The sequence below is a fragment of the Castanea sativa genome, chromosome 7, assembly GCF_040712315.1.
Source record: "Castanea sativa cultivar Marrone di Chiusa Pesio chromosome 7, ASM4071231v1".
Taxonomy (NCBI): Eukaryota; Viridiplantae; Streptophyta; class Magnoliopsida; order Fagales; family Fagaceae; genus Castanea; species Castanea sativa.
In genome coordinates, this window is record NC_134019.1 from 6,510,617 (window position 1) to 6,518,328 (window position 7,712).

Below are 7,712 nucleotides of genomic sequence, written 5' to 3' on the forward strand. Positions count from 1 at the left end.
AAAAAAGAAGGAAGGAGTAGAGAAAAAGCAAAATTAAAAAAAGCCAGTAGAATTCTGCAAAAGAAGAAAGAAAAAGAAAAAGAAAAAAAGAAAAAGAAAAAGAAAAAAAAAGTAGTATGACAATGTTACTTGACACTGTCCAAAATGAAGAATCAAACTTTAAACTGTGTCTGGACCCTGCGAACTTTACCAGAAAAGTCTGGATTTTGATCCCTGGAAAATTGGAAAACATATTTGTGCTTAGAAAAATAGTGACATACTGCCAATTTTCATTTATCTCAAATGCAACTTCCCATGACCTTACAGGTGTGCACCACAAGGCTTTTTCATTATTTATTTTTTTCTTGGAAGAAATGAAAAAATTATTAGAGAACTATGTTGGTGTCACAAATTGTTGCACAACTTATATCACAATTTGTCTACATAATAAGTTATAATTGGTGAAAGAATGATGATGGGTCTATGTGAATACACCCCTCAACCAATTCCAACTCACAGCATGGTGAATTGTGGCCCACAAGTTATGCCACTAATATTAGTCTTTATTAGGCCCTCAACGGATAAGAATTCAATTTGTTGTAAGAAATTGACAGGTCCTTCCAAAAGGACATGTTTCATTTATTCCAAAGTCTTTATTTATTTTTTATTTTGAGAATCTCCTTTATTTCAAAGTAAAATGAGCTAACTAAACATAGTAATGTGGAATATGAGAAAGCTACGTTTCACTGACAGACTGACACGTACGTTTTTATTTAAAATTTGTAGTGAAACATAATATTTTTTAATAATTGAGACCCAAATATTTGATGTATCGGACTAAATTAGTGAGGTCATAACAATTCTTTTTTTGTTTTAATAAAAGAAGATTAATTGCAACAACTAAAACAGGGACAAAAAGTATCTTGGAGACCTGGCCATCTTCAATCTGCTTCAGACCCAAAAACACTTAGGTTTCGCGTGGATACTGCTGAAAACTAAAAACTGAAAATACTGTAGTAAAATAATTTTAAAATTTGTGAATAGTGCAGTAAGACCCATTTTTAATGAAAAAGTTACTAAATAAAGTACTTGCGGGTCCAGAGAACAATGCACGAGATCCACTGGAAAAGTATAATCTGCTCTTCTCAAGCAATTTAAAAAAAAAAAAAAAAAGTGAAATGCTGGACATGAAACGTAGACTCAATATTCAAACGGGTACTTAGTAGCAGCGTGTTTAGTGTGAACCATGGCCAATGATTTAGGGGTGTTTGGTATTAATATTTAAACAACAGTTTTCAGTATTTAAACACCACAAAATATTTTTTCACAACACTTTTTAATCTACATATTTCCATAATACTTAAATAATGATATTAGAAGTCGCTTACCAAATAGCCCTTAGTCTCTCTTTTAAGATTGTCTTCTTCACCAACCAATAAGAACTCAATTTTTTCTAAGAAATTATTAGGGAGCTACGTTGATGCCACAACTTGCGGTGAGTTGTGATTGGTAAAAGAATGGTGATGAGTCTATAAGAGAACACCCTTCTACTAATCACAGGTCGTTACATATCCAAATTGTGGCACAATTTATAGCAACAGCATTAGTCATTATTAGGCCCTCATCGGATAAGAATTCAATTTGTTCTGAGAAATTGTCAGGTCCTTCCAAAAGGACATGTGTTATTTATTCCAAAGTCTTTATTTATTTATGTTTTTTGAGAATCTCCTTTATTTCAAAGTAAAATCTGCTAACTAAACATAGTAATGTGGAATATATGGCGGAAATGAAAATGAACATGTTAAAGCTTAAAAGGACTTATAATATTTTCCAAAATTTAATATGCCGAGAATTATGATTTAAGCTAAATTACTTTTAAAAGAATTTGCTATTGACAGAATTTTTTTTTATAGGCTAATCACCATATATCATATTAATAATTATGAAATATTTTATATTTTTTGAATTAAAAAAATCTAAGTTCGCTACTTCTTTAAAAAAAAAAAAAACAATGGTAAATTTTTTAAAAAAATATGTACACTTTGCAATATTTTTCAGTAAGTTTTTTTTTTTTTGGTACAAATACAAAACTGACCTTTTAACTTTTACATTTTTTCATTTCAGTCCTCTAACTTTTAATTATGTCAATTCAGTCTTCTAACTTTCAATTTTTGTCAATGTAGGGTTTCGTTACATTTCTGTTAGTGGCTGCCTTTAGACCCACTAAAACAACGTTGTTTTGCATTTTATTTTATTTTTACATTCAGAATGAAACAAAATTACGAAAGATCTGGAAAAAAAAATAATAAGGGGAAGACCCAAATCCCTAACCCATCACCGATTCAAAATCCACACAATCCCAATCCTCTCCTCCTCGCCTCAACAACAACGTCAGCGAAATCCTCCAGCAACGCGGCCCCATTGAATCCCTAACCAGCCTTGACCTCCATGACACTGCCGCCGTTTCCTCCTCCTCCTCCTCAGCTCTCAAAGTTTACTACGATTTCGACCCCACCTCTCACCTCGGCAACCTCATTGTCCTCTCCTGGTTCCACCACTTCAGCCACCAGAGCGTCGTCCTCATCAGCGGGGCCACCGCTCGCGCCAGCGACCCTTCCTGCAAGTCCCTCAAGCATCCCAACCTTGACCTCGACTCTCTCTGCCGCATCACCGAGTTCACATACCAACTATTGCAAGGCTATGATTTCTGAATCGGTGATGGGTTAGGGATTTGGTTCTTCTTTGTTTTGTTTTGTTTCCTTAATTTTTTTTTCCAGATTTTTTTTAATTCTGAATTAAAAAAAATTAAAAAGTAAAAGGCAAAACGACGTCGTTTTAATGGGTCTAATAGCAGCCATTAACAAAAATGTAATGGAGCCCTACATTGACAAATATTGAAAGTTAGAAGACTGAATTGACAAAACTGAAAGTTAAAGGACTGAAATGAAAAAATGTGAAAGTTAGAGGGCCAGTTTTACATTTTTGCCTTTTTTCCTTTTTTTTTTTTTTCTTATTACTTCAACTTTGTTAGCAATTGCACACTTGTAATATTTTAAAAGTAAGTACACTTTGCAAAAATTTTCAGCATATATGTTTTATTAATTAATGAGTTAATAGTTAAAACCAAATTAACTATAAATTGAAAATAATACGAACTAAGTACCTATTTGGATACAGCTAAATAATTCCAGCGTCTGTGTTTTGGTTTTTTTTTTTTTTTTTGAGAACGTGCACTGTGGATCCCATGCAAGAAGAGAAGAGCTTTTTTTGCTTTTCCAGTGGATCTCATACACTGTTTACAAGACCCAAAGGTACTTTATTTAGAAAAAAAAAATTAAAAAATGGGTTCCACAATACTACTTACACATTTAAAAATTATTTTACTGCAATATTTTTAATTTTTAATTTTCAATAATAAGCGGTATCCAAACCACCCTTAAATTAACCATTTTCGTGACCAAATTAACTGTATGTGACCCATGCCGTCTGTTTAAACCTATTTTGTTTTGTCCGCTTATACCACGTGAAAGACAATCACAGACTTTTAGAATAATTATTTAACATATGACTACCTATTTTCTTAGGAGAAGCTATTTGGTATCAAATGATACCATATCAGCAGTATCAAAATCCAATAAGTGTGAAATATGCTAGCAAAAAATAATTAACCCACTAACAATTGAAAGACATGTGTTATTGGGTAGTTATTTTTGTACACATATCTCTCATTTATTTAATTTTGAAATAAAATACTTTTTCATATCGTAGAATCTATTTACTAAAGACAGTATATATCTACTCACAAAAAAAATTCTACTAAGAATGATAACAAATGTCGTCGTCTTTGGCCATTCTGGTCAAAAAGGGGGAGTAGCATAGCTTGAGGGGGAACATAGAGTAGCATATCATAGAGCATTGGTTCATTTTGGTGGTTTAGTAGTTTATTTTTTAAAGTTTTTATAACTTATGGATATTTACATTGCTTTCTTTTAAAGCTTTAAAGTACTTTAGTTTAAATTTCAGTTTATCTTTAATACTATTTGTGTATTTTGGTTTTTATAGCCTGCTTGTTGCTTATTGATTTCTATTGCTTTTAGCTTTAGTTTCTTTAATGCATCATGCTTGTTGGACATGCAATTAATTTTAGTATTGCTCTTAATTACGTTGCGTGTCCAGATGGTCATTTACTAGATAAATGTTCATCGTAGTCATTCCTTAATGACCACTCATGTTTGATCAAGTTACATTTCAAAGATTATATCTTGTTTAATATCTTGATCGCATTTTACATGTTCCTTTACGTACCTTGTGTTCAACTTATCATGAGCTTAATGAAAGTTTTGTTTATGTGCAAGTGTTTTAGGATACAGGTGTATACGACGCAAATGTTTCACAGCTTCTAGAATTAGGTGTAAGTGAGTTTTTCCTATGTTCCCAAACTCAAGTTTAAGTCTAGAGTCTGTTTAGGGGTTTTGTCATGGAATAGCCAAAAGGGGAGATTGTAAAGTTGTTATTTACAACTATTTTGTGTTGGCTTTAATTCCGTTCCAAATTTTATTGTAATTTTATTCAATTATTTTTCCCTGTATTTATGTGGGGTTTTTAATTGTAAGGGATGAGTGTGAGAGAATGTGAAGACTTAAGCTTAAAAAGAAGAAAAAGTGGATTTCGCGAGAAACTAACCCACGAAATAGCCACGTGTAGAGCACATGACTGGAATGCGAAGAGTCATGACAACCTAGAGTTTTCACAAGTGTCTCGCGAGTAAAGCCTTCCCATGAAATACTCGCGAAACATTCTATTTGGCTAATTTGTCATGTCTGTTTTACCAAGTCTTTACCCACACTATATATACCCTCATTACCCACATATTGTAAGGAGTGCTTTTTCGAAAGAAAACCCTAGAATACACACTTAAGAGTTAGATATTGTTATACCCACAATCATCTATGTACGTTTTTAGACCCCTTAAACACAACCAGATTAACCTAGTTATTTAGCCAAGTGATTAACTTAGGTAAATTATGCAGATTTAGGTTAACACATATAAATCACATCATTGTAAAGTGTGAAAAATAAAGAACACAACAATATGATAACCCAGAAAAATCAAACTGGTAAAAAACCTGGAGATGATTTAACCTAGCTATCCTCAAGGTAAATTGAATCTACTATAAAAGAATTGAAGTTTACACAATAGCGACTTAGACCACTAACATTCTATTGCTACCTCGAATAGGAAACTTACTACCACGACCACGTGATAGCTCTGAATCTGCGGACTACTTTTTTCTTGAATTTCCAGCAAGCACAAGCACTCTTGCTTGTATATCTTTAAGTTCTTGAATCTGTAATTGAATTGATCATCAAACACTTGACATCAATCTAGATCTTGATAACCCTAAGTGTATGTGAAGGCAAACACCTCTATATCTGACAAAAGATTCACACACACAGCATAAAGAGCATCCTTAAAACATGGCTAGGGTTTTCCCTTTTATACTTAAGACAAAACATAAAACCCTATACGTCAAACCGAGCTTAGGCTGAATTAGAAAATTCTGCAAAAAAATAATCTGCACGAACTTCAATCGATCGAGTTTAATTTTTGATCGATCGATCCAGGTAGATTTACACAGTAAATCCTGCAGAACACTCGATCCCAACTTTACAACTTAAACATTCTTTGAGCAAGTCTAAAACAACTAAAAGTTTTGATCATGGTTTGCCAACATTACAAATTGAAGTTCTAATACATTTAAACCTAAAGTCTTAGAACCCAACAATCTACACATTTTCTTCTGGTTTTCCTCTACTCTTACCTCTCCATCTCTAAATCCTTGAAAGGTTAATAGCCCAAACACTTACCACACCCAATCTGAGTGTTAAGTGAGATTTTGGTGCTACTGTGAAGCATTGGAAGGAGTCAATCATTAGCAGATGCAATTGGGCATATTGCGAGATCTAGGAAAGCTAGAGAAGACAAGGTTCTGAGAAGCCAGTTAGTTGCAGGAGCTTGGAGGGCTCAAGTACATTGATAGATTAGGCTTAGAGGGTTTTTTATTATTTGTGTACTCCAACTTGTTTCTCTAGTGGATCGATTACCGCTTAGTGGGTGGCGGAGAGGTTTTTTGTCGAGTTCTTCGATTTCCTCTTCGATAACACGTCTCGGTGTTATCTTGTGTTTGCATCTCTCTTCCATACTCTTAAGCTTTACTTTATATCGTTGATAATGGATGAATATGGCTTAGGTGTTAGGATTAGTGCCCTTAAATCCTATTGTCTGATGCTATGTATGATATTATGTATGACATTATGTATGACTTAATATTGTGATTGATAAAGTTGTTTTATTTTTATCTAGAATAATAGTAACATGAATATTCGAACATTATCATATAGTCCACGAGATGCATAGTATGTGAGTTAGTCACAGAATGTATAAGTCACAAGTTCTTTGTAAACTCAGAATTTTAGTTCGTAATCGGTGACGAAATTGGGCATTTCATCTGCGAAGATTATAACATATCAACTAAGATAATTTGTCTTGATCATGGAAGTGGAGACTTCTAGTTGATATGTTTTAAGAATTAAGACATATTGAAATGGACTGCTGTGAGATTTATTATTTTTCTAACAACTGTCAAATGAATAATAAATCTCACGACTTCTATTTACATGAACTCTTAATCTTGAGAGAATAATGGACCAGATCATGAAGTATATGTTGCTTTGATATGTTAGGAGTGAGATCTAAAGTCACGGTCAAAATCTCAGTATGTTGGGCAGCCACATTTAGTGTTGATGGAACATCTATTCTCAAGATCAAATTCATAATCTCTTAACGGAGATATAAAATATTCCCTTGAGATAAGTTTAATAGGTTTGGTTATTCAAAGTGTTAGGCCTAACCCCTTTAGTAAGGAGTTACTAAAGTATATATTTATGAAATTAGATTTCATAAATATATGATGAATAACTTAAAGGATTAAACCGGATACTCAATGATTAAGATGTAGTAATCTTCAAAGTGGCAGTCTATATTCATGACTTTGTATTACTACGAATATTTTATGAAGGGGTTGCATATACAATAACGTTTTGGGATATAATTTATTAATAAGGCCTAGAATACAATTATATTTATATAGTGGTATTAAATAAAATTAATGGTAACTTTAGACTTGTCAAGAGTTGACTGAAAAGCCCAAGGCCTATTGGAGCTAGTGTCTTATTTGCTATCTTTTGGTCCCATTTCAAGTCACATACTAAAACCCAATTGAAAGGCCCAAAGGCTAGCCCAATTAGATAATCCGTTTTAAGGAAAGAAACATACAGAATTTTGAAAGTACATGGAATGGTTTGTATGTGAGTGTAGGACACTCTCTTATTCTCATTTGAACACATTCATAGAACTGATTGAGAGACTACAATTCTTGGGCACAAGTGGAATTGAATTGAAGATTAAAAGTGTTCCCAAGTACTTCTAATCTTTATTTTTGAATTTCACCACACCAGGGTATACTCTCTTGTCTTTAAATTCTAAAACTTACATAGTTGTTAGGAGCTTTGCAAGTTGTTGATGATGGCATGAGGAATTATAGTGCTTGGACAACATCAGGCCAGCCACTTGGCTCAATGTTTTCTTAAGACACCAATGGCTCCTCATGCCTATCTAGTGAAGCTCTTAAGTGCTCTTTGAGGGGAACAAGCCCGGTATCCCTGCTAGATTT